Raw genomic sequence first — 17618 nt, 5'->3', positions numbered from 1 at the left:
TCCATTTTACTCATTAGACTGTTTACAAAACCAATTTAGTTTCAGCATTTGAAACCCACATGAGAGTATTCCTCTGATGTGGATAATTGTTTCAGTTGAGAACATTATACAAGAGAAGAGAGAAAACAGGGCTCAAATATTCCTACTCAATGTCCTTTGCATCTTATGAATATTATAAGACAGACTGCCTTAGTAATTTATTCCTAGTTCTCTCCTTAAGTTTTATATATTTAGGGTTTATTGTTATGTTTCTTAAAATATCATGTAAATTTTGCTATAAATATTGAGCCATCTTTGTGAAAGTAGCCCTGCTTAAATTAAGCTACAAAATCTGTCTGAATCTCAAAGGTGGGGACATGTCTGCACAGCTTGGGCACAAATCATGTGAGTTACTCTCTGAATCATGCCCTCTGCTCCATCTGGAGAGGACAATGCAAGTCTCTATAATTTCCTAGTTACTTCTGCAGTTCGAGTGCACAAGTGATTTGTATCTTGTCTTCAGTTCCATCTTCTTTCAGAGGCACAAACCAGGTCCATCACTGATCGGTATAAGGAGTGGGAAAGGGTAATGACGGTGTATTCCTCCCATTATGTAGTCTGTAAAGCTCTCTGGGCCAAGCAAAATCATGTGGGCATTGAAGTTCAAAACCACAACATAGGTGCATTGATTTATAGTGACAGTGTTGCTTAGGAAATAAGAAATCTCAGTCATTAAAAAACATCAGCCAGTAGCAAGTATGTAAACTATTTTGTTTTACATATCTAGTATTCTGAATCAATTCATTCAGGTAATTTTTTTTCTGAAAATATATCTCTAATGGATATTTAGATTTTATGCTAAATTTAGGTAATGTAAGAGTTATGGCTGATAATTACTATAATACATGACTGAAATTTCATGGCTTAGCAAAAAGAAGCTTAGTTTTATTTATGTAAAGTCTAGTGCCATGATGGTGGCTTGGGGAGTCAGGCTTCTGTACATTTTGCATGCAGTTGTCAGGAATTTGGGTTTATACAGGTTTGTTTAGAGACTTAGGTTGATAGAGACTCTGTTTCTTCTAATATTGGGTTTCTGAGGTCTCCCTTGGGATTGACCCACTGAGGAAATGAAATGTGGTGAATTGTGCAGGAGAGTTTTATCTAAAGTGGGTGTGTATTTCTTCCGCTTGGGTTCCATAATCTGTCTTACAGTCTAACCAAATGCAAAAGGGGTGGGAAGATGAGGTCTTCAGTGGGTGGCCATTTTCCAAAAACAACCCTTCACTGTAAAAGGGCAGTGTGAATTTTTCGTGAATAGCTTGCTTCCTCTGCTATGATAAGAGAGTGACTACGATTGCTGTATTCAAGCAACCTCTGAAAATTGCCTTTTTAGTAATGGTGTTAAAAAGAAGGCTATTTTTAAAAATGGAAACTTAACACTGTTGATCCATAAGTGAATACGTTTAGGATTATTGTTTTAGAACTAGAGGAGTTGTTTTGTCATCAGGTAGAATCCCATTTGGATGATTATGGAGATCTTCTTAGATTTGGGAAGTTTAAAATAGTTATTTTCCTCTTTTCCTCTGGTGATTATTTTTAAGTAAAGGGATAAAAATTCCTCTTTCTGTGGTGGCTTAAATGAAAATTGCTAAGCAAGATGAGAGTTTTATTTAGAAGATACACATGACACATCATTTTGTATTATAATGATTATGACATATTAGCATTCAATGCTGCTAAAATAAATCTATGATCAAGAGTAACTGTGTCCTCACAGTACTTTACAGAGTATTTCTAAGTCCTTATGCCACTTGAACCTGTCAATGACTCTTTGAGAAAGAGAAGATATTATTAGCCTCCTTTTTGGACAAGAAATATGAGACTCATGGTGTTTCAATGACTAGCTTAAAAACCTTTGGATTGTAAGGGTTATGTGAGTGAGAACTATAATCTTGTAATGCTGTTTCCATTACTGACGTGACTACATCTATCTGAACATTGGAAAGAACCATTAGTTTGACTTTTTCAGTTTGTACGATCTATGAAAATGACCACTGATGCAGGTGATGTGAGAGTCACAAGGTGACAGAAATAACAGATCAGCATTACTGGCTTGTTCATTTTGCTGATTCAGGCATATCTTGCATATTAGCTTTTAAATATTTATAGAGGAGAATTCCAGGAGTGGACAGATCTTTTTCTTTTAATCCACAAAGGCCATCAAAATTGTAGCTCCAGTCTATTTCTAAATGAACCCAGAGCTTTTTCTGTTGTTTTTCAAAAATACTCTTAGTATAGTTGACTTTTCACCTTTGTATTCATTGATACGCGGTTGAGTTTTTATTGCCTAAAATTGTTTCGTACAGATATAAAAGACAAAGTCACTTTTCTCTGGAAGATCACTGTCTCATGAGGGACAGAGAGTAAGCAGGGACTTCATAGAGTCTGATAAAGTTAATGAAAGGATATTCAGGAAGCCTTATACGTCCTAGGAATAGAGGCTAACTCAGTGTTGGATGGGATAGAATGGGTGTTGTAGAAGGGATTCCAGAGGAGTGATGTTTGAATTGATTCTGAAAGGATGAGTAGGAGTTCAGGAGAGACACGTGATGCTTTTTAAAATGTAAGATACCAGGTTCAGTTACATTACAAATATTTGACTTAAAAATGTGACATCATTCTAAAATTTATTATCCACATATAGGCCTCAGAAAAGGAACTTAAAGGATAGCTCAGTAAATAGTTATAAACATTGGGAAATAAAACCAGTTAAAAAAGTAAGATGCTAGATACTAACTGATATATATAGAATAGATAACAAGTTTCTACTGTATAGCACAGGGAACTATATTCGATGTCTTGTAGTAACTTACAGTGAAAATGAATATAAAAATGAATATATGTATGTTCACGTATGACTGAAGCACTGTGCTGTACACCAGAAATTGACACAACATTGTAAACTGACTGTACTTCAATAAATATATATATATATATATATATATATATATACACATACAAAAAACTAAGATGCTATAGTAGGCATGTGTTATGGTTAGATTTATAATTAACTTGAACTTATTCTGTGCTTCCTCACGTATTGTGACCCATGTATATTTCTTGATTTGTAGTTTAGTCTTCTCTTTAATCTGTCTCTGTTCTACCTCTAGTTATCTCCCATTAAATCAGTTCCCATACCTGTGGTGATGTACTTATTTTTTTGTTTCCAGGTGGATTACTTATGCTTAACTTTATTGTATCAATCCCCGTCCTTTATAGGTTTCTCTGGCACTTTTGTTTCTGTAGGCTTTTTTTTTTAAATTCATTAATCCCAGTGGCAGTATTTATTGCCTACCCAGAAGGTACCTGTGGTTGCGAATTATGACTTTGCATGTTAAAATTCTTTGGCAGATCAAAGAAAGTTCATCACAGAGAAAATAGAACTAAAATGCCAGTCTATAAAAGTGTAGAACTTCATGAAGGCCCTGTTAGCAGAGGGGCTGGCTGTGAGGAACTTGGCAGGGAAGGCCCACCAGCACAGGCTTGGAGGGCAACCTAAGAGGTTTAGAGGAAAGGGGAACTTTCTGTCACTAGGTTTTATAGAACCTTTATCTATTTTTCTTTAAGAGAAATAGTTTCTCATCTTCTGGAACAGTTTATTGGAAGCTCTACATGAATGTAGACCGAAAAGGGAAAGATGGAAAAATCAGAGGAGCTAGCAAGATTGCTTTTAGATTTGAGTCTCTGTATAATGTAAGTCAATTTACTTACAGTTTTTTCTTTATTTTGACTCAAAAGCTGGTTTGATGTTATATATTTATTGATCATTGATCAGATGATTGATGACTACAATAGAACTAATGTAATATATTTAATATAAACATAAAAACTGCTTCAGAACTCATATAAGAACCACTGTACTCTCTTAATATACTTTGAGCACCTTGCGTACCTTTGAAATGGGTCTCAGAAGTCAATAAAAGACAGTACATCTGCAAGGCTCTCCTTTTTTGTTTTTAAAAACTATTTTGTTTTTATGGAAAAAAATCAGCACAATACAATTAAAGAAAAATTTGAAAAGAGGTTGATTGCTGTATTACCTTAAAATTATATTTATGTTCCATTTTTTGTGTGTACTCATAGATTTTTTTTCTATAGTTGCAATTCAGTCTAACGCAAACATTCATCACTCTTTTTTTCAAGAAATGATGATTAAGTGCTCACCCTGTGAAGGGCTCTGTTCTAGGTACAGGGAGCCTCTGCTGTGAATAAAATAGAGTCCTTCCCTTCTGGTGATTATATTCTAGTGGAGGAGGTGTGTGTGTATGAGAGGGAGACAAGGAAAACAAACCAAAAGACAGACGATGTCAGATGGCAATGAATTCTATGACCAGAACTAAAGCCCAGTAAGGGGATAAAGGGTGATGATGGCTGTTTAAACTAGTGTTGTTAAGGAAAGGAGTGTTGGTGATATTTGATCAGATACCTGAGAAGGAGTGGCCTCTGTGATTCTCAGGGTAAGACCACTCCTTGGGGAGGAAACAGCAGGTGCCTTAGAAGCGAACTTGCTTGGCTCGCTTGATGAGGACTGGAGGGGTCAGTAAGTCTGAAGCGTCGGAAGCAAGAAGGAGAATGGTCAGAGATAAGGTCAGAAGTCACCAGAGACCACATTATAAGTGCTACTGTGTGTGGCAGGTTGGGAGATAGGAATACAGAAGTGACTAAGACAGCCCTTAACTCCAAGAAACTTATATTCAAAAAGCACATAAATGTATAAACAAATAAATTCCAATATAATGTGTTAGGTGCTATTATAAGGAAAGGAACAGAGTGCAGTGGCTAGCATAACTGCACTGGGGGGGTCAATGATGCTGAAATCGAATTTGGGGGATGTGTAGGAGTTTTTCAGGAAGAGAAGGAAGGAAAGGGCATTCTAGACATCCAGGGCAGCACATGCCAAAGTCAAGGCATATTTTTAGGTTTGGAAAAATGTTTAATGAGGTTAAAAAAAAAGCAATAAACCAAAGATGTATATTGGAAAATAATAGGAGATGAGGCTGGAAAATAGATTAAAACCAAATGATGAAGGCTCCCCCCCCAAAAAAAAATTTTTTAAATTTGAATCATTTTATTCTATGGGAGTTTAAAATTTTTATCCATGATGTTAAACTCTTTGTTTTTCTCTATGTTTTTTTTTGTTGCTGTTGCCACTTAAAAGCAGGGAAAATTGTTAACAGACAGATTAATAATATCAAAGGAAGATGATTTATCCATCCTTCCAGTGTCGGCAAATGGCTACTTTAATTTTCAGTTTGGGGGAAAAAAATCAAGATCTCCAGGTTATAGCTGTATTACTTAATAATTATTTACCTTTTCAAAATGATGGATATCCTGGTTTTCTCATAGAAATTGACTTTCTATAAGTTCTAAAGATATAAATATAGTAATGTATTTTAACCACTATTTCTTGCTGAAATAATATTACTTTTCAGAAGATGCCACATGTTTTAAATCACTGTTATCATTATTTAAAATTTATTTGCTCTATTGTCTTCTGTCTTGGCTGGAAACTTTTAGAAATAAATTATAAGTAAATTCTAGATTCTGAACATGAAGTTTCCCAATGTAATAATTTCATTGGTACTCTTTTGTTGTCTGTTTGTTATTACATGATCACATACCTAAGTCTGCAATCCAGCTAGACCTTTACGGAGATATGAAAATGGGGACCTTGAAGAACTATAGTGAGAGCACGAAGATTATAGGGTGTTGTCTGCTGATGGGGGTGGAGGGGTGCCCTCCTGAGCTACATAAGGAATGACCTGGTGGTTAAAATAAAACACAAGTCAAATTTACTAGAGTCATCCACAGTGGACAATGGTGAGCCTCTTGCTGGTCCTGCCATTCCTTGACCCAAAGTGTTCCATGGCTTCCACTGTATCCCCTCTTTTGCTCTTCCCTACGTGAGCCATCCAACTACTTGTCTTGTCAGTGCAAGTGAAAAACTGGGAACTGCTTGGTTGGTCCAGTGTTTGCCATGGAAAAGATGCCAGGACTATATGCTTCAGGAAGGAGTTCTCATCATGAAATTTCTCCCTATAGATGGATTTACCATTAGTGCCATTATCACGTGTAAAGTCACCACCCAACCAACACATAAACCCTAGAATAACTGAGTGAGAGCAAGAACCCTTACAATCAAAACCTTTCTCCCCATTGCTCAGAATGCAAATATTTTGCTGTCTTTGTAATTTTGTCTGCAAATAGCTTGAAGGAGATGTGTCCTCATCTGTGATGTCAAAGAACAGGGTGGGTTGACTTTGGCTGGGAGTTGGCAATGGTGGCATCTGCAAAGCCACATTAGTACTGTTTTTGGATATGTAAGTGTTCTAGAATTCCTAGAAGAGCATTGTATGCTCCCTATAAGAAATCAGAATTCACTCATGAATGTTGTTCACTGGATAGGTTTCTGGGTGACAAATTACTATGTCAGCTATCCCTGGATGCTCTTCATTAGAGTTAGAAGTACTATGGTGAAGCAATGTCTTGGGAACCGTGGGCTGTGTAGAATATGAGCTCAGGGACTCTGAGCTTCCTCAGAGGTGTCAGCAGCTCCCTGAGGGACACGTTTCCGTCACTGGGAGTTTTTCACAGGCGCCTCTCTGGCTATGCAAGAGAGCCTTTTGTTAGTGGCTGACAACAGTCACATTTCATCTAGGATTGAGCAGACAGCACTGGTGTTTTAGAATATGCATGTCCATATGAACAAAACATTAACATCGTCCTTAATTTTCAAACACAGTTTTGAAATGGAGATTTTCAGAGCACATTATTATCAAGTGGCCTCACGTGCCTAAAAGCGTGATTTTAGTCTTGCTTTACGAGCTTTATGTAACAAAGCTCAAAAACCCCAGAATATTAATCTTTCACAAGATGTGATTTAGAAAAGAACATTTTATGTCTCCAAAAGGTAATGAAATGGAAGACAAATGACCCGAGCCAGGAAGGCAACTAACATTTATCTGCATTTGGGTCTTCATACATTTGTGCATTTGCCACAGTTTCTTACACAGATATAATTAGCACCATATTTACAGATGAGTAAACTGAGGCTCAGAGAAGTTGGATAACTAGATCATGAATTGGAATCTAGGCCTTTCTGGCTCTAATGTCCATGGTCTCACTTATCATGAGTCTCAGTTCTGCTTAAACACATCGTTTGGTCGTTCAGAGCCATAGTTCTGCTCTAGTTAATTATCACAGCGTAACAAACCACCTGAACACTTAATGGTTTGAGACAACAACCTAAATTCTCTCTTACTCCAGTAGGCTCAATCAGTATTTTTCATGGTGATCTCAAGGCAACATTCCAAGAAGGTGGAAAAGGAAGTTGCAAGGTGTCTTAAGACCTAGGCTTTAAAAGTCCCACGGTGCCACTTCACCACATTCTGTTAGTCAAAGCAAGTCACGAGGCCAGCCCAGATTCAAAGGAAGGAAAATAGATTTTGTCTCCTGATGGGAAGGGCTGTAAACATTTTATGACCATATTTACTTGGTCACTTTTTTTGTTTTGTTTTTAATTTTTAGTATATTATGTTGCATTATTACCAAAGCATTGAAGAATGTAAGAAGATAGAGCTTTAGATTCTTAAATGTGTCTTCTAATTTTGTCCTACTTTACTATTGTGATGCAGATATTTGAAAGGGGATAATAAGCATGAAGATACCTTGAAAACCCACAAATAGAGCCCATGGTAATCTAAGGTGTTAGGATTTTTAGAAGATGCTCAGATTTGCAGTTGAAAGGACCTTTTAATAGATTAAAATAGATGAAAAAGAGATGTAAGGCAATCTCTAGTTCATAGGGCATGGGAATTTTCTTCTAGACTTAGTTTCGTGAAATGTGATTTTTTAAGTGTTTTGTTATTGTTTGTGTGCATAGAATCAAGCAATGAGTAAAAGTTGTGTAAAGTCAAAGTCTTGCTAACATTTGGATATTTAATACTATTTGATTCAGATGCTGTCATATCAAGAAGTCTGTGGAATTGTAACATGGGCATGTAATAGTCCTGGCTAATGCAGAAATGCCTGCTACGTTAAAAGGCTTTCCCCCCGAATAAGATTCTCAGTTAAATTCTCTCTTTCTAAGAACTATTCTAACCTTGAGTATGACTTTCATAAAAATACCAGATAGTTGATAAGCTACCATTTTATATAATAAACTCCTTTTCCTTCCAAAATCTAATTTCTTTTGGCATCTCAAAATATTATTGCAGTGTGCTCAAATGGGTTCTAAAACGGAAAACCTAAATGGTGCTACGAAAAAATATTCTCCTGGGATTTCTTTCTAAGGGGGTGCTATGTGAGATTTGGGGAATTTATTTAGAAAGAAGTTCCTGAAAATGAGCCCTGAGTGATCTGTTTTTAAACGGCTCCAGTAACTGACGTTGTAAGGATTTAAAAGTTTCTTCCTGTGGGTCTTGGTTGTTTTTTGGTTTGTTTTAATGTAAGTGTGTCTGTTCAAATTGCATCCTCTACCATAATATCTGGGTATTAGAAAATACATGGCCTAACTATAGGCAAATTTTGTTCAGCTCACATAACATTTTAAAAATTGGCTTAGTTGTCAATATTTTGATAGAAGATTTCACACAAAAGCCCAGAATTCCAGCTTCTCTATAAAATCAGAATATCCGGTAATATTGGGCCACATTTCCACTTGAACCTAATGGTTTGAGACCTAACAGAAGCGGTCCTCTTTAGATAGTCACCATCACCTCCACTTCTGATGCTTATATAACCTGCTTCCCCTGCTCAGCATTTGAGTTTAAGACGGTGAAGGAACAGTGGCTGGAAGGATCCAGACACCCCTGTGACTTTTGATAATCAAGAATTTTGGGGCTACTGCGGGACAGAAGGTGGAGAGTCTCAGGTGTATGGATGCAAAGAGGAAAGAAGAACTTAAGAGTTGCATCTACTGGCCCCTTGATCAAGCTCTGAACAGCAGTGGTATAGATGCTGCCTGTCTTTGAACCGTAGCATCAAACCTGATTTTGGCAGCAGTACTTCAGCACAGATTGCACCTGCTGTGTTAAAAATACTTATCAGCCATCTTCAGCATCGTATTGAAATGCAAGTCAACACGGCCTGAAATTTTGACTTCTCTCAATATTCTTGTAAAGCTACAAAGAAAAAAAAATCCAAATGACTTTGAATTTTAAATTTAGGAATTTAGGCAAGTGAAATAGTAGCTGAATCCTTTGATCAAATTTTGGATTGGGACAGTCTTTGTAAGATGTGTTAATTGATCTCTCTCTATATTTTTTAAATGTTGTATGTTCTGCCATGTTTGTCATTATTAAATTTTTCCCGGAGAATTTCCTACCAATTGGCAATTTTAAGGTTTATTTAAAAGAAAAATGACCAAATGCCTATAGTTCTACTTTCTGAAACAAAGAATGGATTCAGCATGAATAATTTTTAAAAATTATCAAAATTTAGTTTTTGATAATAGTAGCTAACATTATTGAGTGCTTATTACATGCCAGTATTTTGAGTCCCATAGTAATTAACTCATTCACTCCTGTTAGATAGCCCTCTTACATAGATAAGAAAATTGGAGCCTAGAGAGGGAGTAAAATCTGTCTAAATTCGCAGGGCATAGGGATTTGCTTGCTTCCTGGCAGTCTGATTTCCAAGTCTGCTCTTAATCACTCTGTTTACCACCTTTCTGCTTGTTTCTCTCAGACATGCATTCCAGCCTCCACTGAATTTCACAAAGGCCTGTTTTCAGACGCTCTAATAATGAGTGGGAGTCTCAAGTGTATTGGGCTTCTGGAACTTACTGTATGAAAAATTTAAGGATTTGTAATCATAGATACCATAAGGATAGATAAAAACAAAATTCATCAATACGAAGATTGGTGGAAACTTATAAAATAAAATCATGTTTCCACTCTAAACATTATTTTTCTCCTCTAATTTGAATAGAGCCAGTGTTCATTCTCAGAGTTATTTTTTGAATGTGGTAATATGCAGAGATGTAAATTAGGGTCAGAATATTTGGATTTATTTAGAATGGCATCTGGCTACAGGATTAAAATCAATGTGGTCAAAGTATATACTATACACAATAGCAAAGTTATATGCAATACTTATCACAGTGTAGAGCTGCCCTTCCTCCTGACTGTGGGGACTGGAGTTTAATAAATGTTAAGCTTGGTAAATATAAGGAAGATTTATTGAGAAGTAACTTGACATACTGGCAGAAACAATAGTATAAATTAAAGATATCCACAGACCAGAAGCATGGGCATCCCCTGGACTTTGTATGAAGTACAGACTCTCAGACTCCCAGACCTAGGGAATCAGACCTATGTTTACATCAACAGGTGATTTGTGTGCACACCAAAGCTTGAGAAGCACTGACCTAAAAAGATTGGATTCTGCCAGTAATTTGTTGTGCAGTCTTGAATGGGTCACTTTCTATTCTTGTATTTTAGTTCCGTCCATTCCTTGTCACTTGCTGCTTTGATTCTGGACAAGTTAATTCTGTAATCTTCACTCAGTTGCCTAGAAGATAGGGGTAATGATAATACCTCCCTCATCCTATTGTAAGGATTAAATGAGGTAATGGGCATAAGGTGTATGGAGTATTGTTCACATATAGTGTGTGGTTAATAAATGTCTGCAGTAGTTATTTTAGTTGTTGCTTCTTTAATATACTGCCTTATTTTATTAATCACATGGCAATTGAGGTAAGTTTCTTTCAAAATTCCCTGTACAGATAATCAAACATGCTTTTTCTTTGCACATTTTCTACTTTATGAGGTAATACAAAACTGTTGTCCGAAGTTATACCAGTATACATATGCTTTTAACAGCTGAAAATTTAAAAGAAGCAAGGTTTTCCAGGTAAAGAGCCCAGTGGGAGAAAGAGTGTGGATTAGATACACTATATTCTCGTCTCATGTTTTTGACCTTGGACCTGTCATTTAACCTCGTTGACTTTCACAGATATTATATGAGAATATAAAGTGCTATAAAATGCTTATAGTACTAGTTTGTTGATTTCATAGAACTGGCAAAACCCAATTATTATGCATTTGTTATCTTAATGATGGGAATTTGTAATAGGGTGTTGAGATGACCGCTCTTTTGTGGCAGTATATTGGGGACTTTTAGAAGCTTCAGAAAATCATTTAAATGATTAAATTACTGTTTCAATCACACGTATGTGCCCTAACTACCTATATCTAATTCCAGGTCCGTTATTTCCATAAGAGATAATTTGCTGTTTGAAAAATCTGCTCATTATGTAATAGCTCATTTATTAAAGCTGCAGATAAAAGTCTGCTCTCCTCTCCTGTTTCTGTCACCTTATTTTCTGGGCACCATGTGAGCACACGGGCTGAATCAGTGTAGGCAGATAACACACCTTCCCTGAGTAGCAGACAGTGCCTTCACCCTAACTGTCTGCTCTCCATTAGGAAATTCTCCAAAATGTGTTGCTTCTCTTTTCTGGTAGTGGAATTCGTAGCACAATATCAGCACCGTGATAACAAAGAATTTACATGTTTGGAGAGTTCACTAATTTTTCATTGCCTTGAAAAGTCTGTTTCGAATTCATAATTAACTCAGCCAGTGTTTATGCTGGACAAGAGTGTATTATGAAACTTTTGTAAGTGAGCAGAACTTATTGGACCTTCCTTACTTTGCTGCTTTTGTATCTCTTTTTCAATTAGTGATGATAATTTTCCTGGTGAACATATGGCCAATACATTGAATACGTATTTAAATTGAATTGGATGTTAAGTGAATGCAAATTAAATTAGGTCATGCTTTTTTCTGCTTATTTTAATATATCTGCAAGTCGTATCCCACTGAGGTAGGTGCTCTGTGATTTAAAAAAAAAGAATGATTTCTCAAAAACCACGGGAATGCTGTTTTGCTTAATTATCAGATTCATAGATAAATAAAGACTTTTCTTGTCAACATATCTCTGAGACAAAAGACTTTGTGTCATTAGAAAAGAGACAGCCTTGAGAAACCATGTTTATATAATGTTTAAAAATTTGGACATTTTTCTAAAGGAAGATATTTAGTTATGGATTCAAAATATTTATTTCAACACTGAGAGGTCCAGAAAGAATTTGCTGCCATGGAAGGGAGTGTATCTTTCCTCTCTCTACACACACACACACACATATATATATGGACTTCAGTTATCTTCTTTATGTTATCAACTTTTAAAGATATAATCAACATAAATATTTAGTGCACATATTTAGTATAGTGTACAATATGATAAGTTTTGAGGTATGTATAGACCATAAGAGCCATCACCACAGTCAAGATAGTCAACAAATTTAGTTATCTTTGGATCAATGCAGGTGTTTAATTGAAATATCAGAATCAAATTCCATCTCTTCCCTAGAAGAAATTTTACTATTATGTTGGATTTTGAAATTACACTTGTGTACATTTATTTATATTTACTTACAAAGCATTGTTTTGTAATCTTATAATATTAATATTACTAACATTAATTAATAATAATTAATAATATTGTAACAATCTACCATATAATACTATGGCAGTATTAATTAATAATATTATAACACTATAATATTGTTTTAGATATTGTAATGTTCTTTTATTATTTTAGTTTTTTTTTTTTTAATTTAGGGTGTGGCTGGAATTCATACTGTAGCATGACTGGCCTCCAGTGGTATCTTGGCAGAATAGCATCACTGCTAGATTCAAAGCAGCAGGTGAATTTAGAGAACAATTACACATCAACTAAGATCATGAACCAGGTGCTGATTGGCAGGGCTGGTGAAATGGAACATCAGATCTGCTGTAACGGGAGGTGGGAACTGCCTCCCCCTAATCTTGGGATCCCAAAGTACGGAAATAGTGCGAGGTGATACTTTAATGCAGTTGTTGCTCAGGACTTTTTCACAGGGGAAGTTTTAGACTGCTTTTCATTTTCTCAGAGGAGAGACTTCTCTCTGGCTATCTTCCCTCTGTGACACTGATACTTCTTTAAAACATACCTTTATTATATTACCTGTTTTTCCTTTTGTGACTTTTTTCCCCTGATAGCCTTTAATTTTGCTTAAATACTCCAAGAATTCTGAGTACCTTTATAGGTGAAAATTAACGATCCACCTAACAATGTCTTTGTTAATTTGAAGCCATTTTAATGATGAGTGTGGCTAACTGGGAGGTTTGCATGAAGACAGGGAGTGTTCAGACCTTAAATTACTATGTTTGGCATGTTCTTTCTCATTATTGTATCTATCATCTTTTGTCCACAGCAGTAGACAAGAGGAACCGTAAATAAAATGATGGGGACCAGGGAAAGAATCTAGATCAGAATAAAGGAAGCAGATATTATATTTTTCTGATTATAAGTATATTAATAATTCCTCTAAAGGAAGTTAAATTCTTCAGCGTTCTTTTCAGTGTTCTTGGTCATCAATCAGTCATTCACACATTCATCCATCTATCGAACAAAACTGAGCCCATATTACATGCCAGTCAGTGTGTGTGGCACCAGGAACTTGCCCTGGCGGAGTTTACATTACAATGGGGGAAAAAAGACATTAACCAAACAAAAACCTAATTAACTTTATTAGTAGAAGTTGTGATAAAGGCTAAGAAGTAGAATACAGATTGTTGTAAGAGAGTTTTATGAAGAGAAGAATGAAGACCATATTCTAGGCAGAGGGAAGTAGATGTGCAAGTCCTGAAGTGAGAAAAGGCTTGTTGCATGGAGGGACTGAAGGAAAGCCAGCGTCTCTGGAGCAGAGTCAGGCGACAAGAGCAAAGAGAGTCCAGATCATGAAGGCTTTGGAATTGTCAGTAAGCTCAGTGGGAATTCCTTGGACTTGTTTATGCATTTGTTCAGCAGGATCCAATTTATAACATGATACTTTCTCACTCAGAGGAATGGAGGAGGGGTGGAGTAGAAGTCGGGGAACTAATGGGAAGCTATTATGATAGGCTTGGTGAGAGGCAGCGATGGCTGGTGGCTGTGGGGACGAAGGGAATGATAGACAAAGATATATTTAGGTAGAAAAATTTACAAATCTCGGAGATAGATTGAATGTGGACAATTCCCAGGTTTTTGGCTGAGTACTAGTCAGAATAGATGCTGCTGAGGAGCAGGATAGCTTGAGAAGAGAGAAGACCCCAGGATGGTTCTGCCTGTCTGAGTTCACGTGATGGAGAAGGAGGACACCCAAAGAAGACTCAAGCATAGCTAAAATGGTGGAGGGAGAACAGACAATTCTAGAGCCAGAACAGAGAGAGGAGAGAGTATTCAGCTGTATGAAATCCTATTAGAAGTTCAAATAATATGAGGACTGACAAACATCTATTAGATTTGGCATCATAGAAGTCACTTGTAACTTAGTAAGGCATTTCCAGGTATCTTGAAAGCACGTAACTATACTGAACTGAATTTCTAGGACCTTCTCATCTTAATCCTTCTCGCTTTTGTTGTGTCCCTGGGGAATGACTCCATTTTCTGTTCCAAGTTATTTTCCCCTATCTGTCTAATTTTCCTCCTCTCTTTGGCCCAAAAGAAAAGTATGACACAGGGAGAGGGGAGGCAGGGAGAATGAAACAGTACAAAAAAAAAAGTTAATACAACATATATTCAACACATAATTATTCTCTACTGTCCTTCATAGAATTACTTTTTCTCTTTGTTATATTCACTTAACTTACTTACTTTCATCTACTTAGAGAAATCAGTAATAAAATATTATCTGTTTTGTCAAACCCAAGTGAATACATCCTTGTTTTGTCTACTCCTGATGTGATTAAATCACAAATAGAGCTTTCTTTGCAATTTAATTTGCTGTAATCCATTGCATAAGATGAAATTGGCCTTAATGTGGAATACAAATACTATGACTAAGTATAGTCAAGGTGACTTGAAACTTTTCATCTTTTTTCACTTATTTAATTTTTTAATGAAATTCATAAAAGAAAGGATGTGGCATTAAAGGCTAAGAAATGAAAGCTTAAATAGCCAGGAATTGACTGAGTTTGATAGCCTTTGTGGTACAAAAACATCAACTGTTTAAAAATTGTGTTATCTAAGACCAAAGATTTCTTCTAAGTAGAAAATGTTTTTTGAAAGAAAAAAAAAGAATATTACTGACATTTTAATGGCAATTTTTGAAAGTGGTCAAAAGTCGCTCCAGGATACATCATCATGAATTTATTGAAAATGACTCAAAGAATTTAGAATCCTGCTTAGCACTAATTAAGCAAAAGCCAGTTAAAATGGTACTTAGTAGTTTTGAAGCACATGGGATCTCTGGAAATGCATTATTGAATATAATTTGTGCCTTGAATGATTGATCAACATTTAGAAGTACAAGCTTTTATTGTCAGTGTTTTAAAAGTCAGCTATATAAAGTTGATGGAGTATACAAGTTAGATATATCCATTTGTCATTTTTTAGGATATTACATAAATATTTCATGGGATATTTCTGCACATCTGAATATTTATTTAAGTGTAAAATAAGAGGAAGGTGTTTAAGCCCGTTTTGTAATAAAAGACTAATATTTGGATTTTCGCAAGTTAAAATATATTAGTTGTCATTTTTGTCCCTGTCCTCCCATGCGCCTTTCGTTCTTTCCCTTAGAAGACAGACAAAATGCTGACTTGAGCAGTACTTCTTAAAATATCAAGGATCTCCAACATTTGGGGTTTGTTGAGTATTTGATAGCCTTGGAAACAGGTTGAAGGGCAAACCTCCTTTGTCTTTGTTATTATCCCCCTAGCCTGTTTCTTTTTTCCATAGTAAGCTAAGAGTATAACCCCTATTTAATGTTTCTATTTCCCCAGGAAAATGCGACAGTCTTTCCAAATGTAGTTGCTGGTTTTTTTTTTTTTTTTTTTTTTTTGCGTGATTTTGATGGAGACATGGTGAGAATTCTGGGGTGGAAATGAAAAGGAAAAGAAAAGCAGGTTTTTGCCTTTAAAAAAAATGTTTTGAAAACGTTGTTATCACAAAGAGCTTTACAAATCTAGACAGTTGTTAAAGAAGAGAAAAGAATTGTGAAAAACATGTGTAATTGAGAAAAAAACTGAAAGAGGAGGCAGAATAATAAGAAAAAGCAAGTGAAGTGAGTTGTGATTTAAAATGATTTAAAATAAGTGAAATAAAAACATAAAGGGTGAGGGTGAAGAACATAATTTTGGTAAAAACTGTAGTATCTGGGGACCTCATCTGGCTGTGTCTAGCTGAGGAAACAATGAAAAGCAGAAACAGGAAGTAGCTAGACTCAATGCTCTCAATACTTGGGCTGAGAGTAGAAAATGACCTCAGGAAAAAGGTGGTACTCCAAACAGATGGGGAGGGTCTTATGTGCTTGACTGCAGTGTGCCAGCAGATATGTAAAGCATGGAGATGGATATTCAGGAGGAGAGTAGATTTGGATGTTCGCTAGACTGATGACCAATTGGTGACAGGTAACTCTTGTCAGTAGGTAGCACTTCTGAAGTCCTAGGCGTTTTACCAGCATGAGTTAGAATTAAATTTTGACAATCAAAGCATAAATGCAGTTATCTACACTGAGATGTAAGTATGAGTTGGTCCTGCATTTTGAGGAATTGAAAAAGAATTCCTTAAACCCTTCTTGCCTTGGGACAGGATTAGCAGAATTTGCAAGTGAATACCAAGTGGCCTCTGCTGAGGAGATGAGAAAATTGAAGAGACTGGACCAGGCAAAACCTTATCAATGCTTAGGAATCAATGCTTAGGAAGCAGTTGTGACAGAGGCTGGGCATGTGAAGAGAGGGCTGAAACTAAGAAACAGTTTTAGGTGATACAACAGGAAGACAGAATTTTTGATAAGATTGGGTATGTGAAATAAAATTAACCAGAAATTGGGGGGAGGGTTAACTCAGTGGTAGAGTGCATGCTTAGCATGCATGAAGTCCTGAGTTCAATCCCCAGCACGGCCACTTAAAAAAATAAAATAAAACGAACCTAATTACTCCCCCCACCAAAAGCAAACAAACAAAAAAACATTAAAAATTAACCAAAAAATGCTCCAAGATCTATAGAGACTATTTCGAGACTCATTAATTTAGAGGCTTACTATTGAGACTAAAATACAAAAATTTTCCAATGGGGTTTGATACAAGCATGAAAGTTCATTTGTGAAACAATTTTTATAAAAATAGTATTATTCTGGGACCTGACTTGTTTCAGAAATTGCACATCCAAATTGAGTTGAATATCCTAGAGTGATTCCGCCATCATGTTTAGAAATCTTCCGACTCTAAGCAAAAAGCCTGATTATATTGTCTTAGTCAAATATGTGTAAGATTAGATCTGACAATGCATATTAGTGTACAGCTTGAGACTGCTTCAACAGTTAATTTTTGATTAGTTACAAATATGCTGATCTAATTTAGAATGAGGTTAAGAGAAATCCTAGGTTGGGATTTGGCAACCAGGAACCTACAAATATCTTGCTTGTGCTCAAATTTTCACTTGCTTTATTTGTTTCAATTTCTATTCTTTTTTTTTTTTTAAAGCCCTGCATGGTATTTTAATTTATAATCCGCATTAGATTCTTCCAGTTTAATGTTATATCATATGA

The 17618-nt window shown here is 35.9% G+C and overlaps 1 protein-coding gene and 1 pseudogene across 3 annotated transcripts in view; one reads left to right on the top strand and one right to left on the bottom strand.

Moving 5' to 3' along the window:
• ANK2 (ankyrin 2) overlaps window positions 1-17618 on the top strand; it is a 521075-nt gene that overhangs the window by 241271 nt on the left and 262186 nt on the right. The gene's annotated exons all lie outside the window — the stretch shown is intronic.
• Window positions 5841-6326, bottom strand: LOC116283385 (peptidyl-prolyl cis-trans isomerase A pseudogene; annotated as a pseudogene).

The sequence above is a fragment of the Vicugna pacos genome, chromosome 2, assembly GCF_048564905.1.
Source record: "Vicugna pacos chromosome 2, VicPac4, whole genome shotgun sequence".
In the NCBI taxonomy this organism is placed as follows: domain Eukaryota; kingdom Metazoa; phylum Chordata; class Mammalia; order Artiodactyla; family Camelidae; genus Vicugna; species Vicugna pacos.
This window is presented reverse-complemented; position numbering and strand designations above follow the sequence as displayed.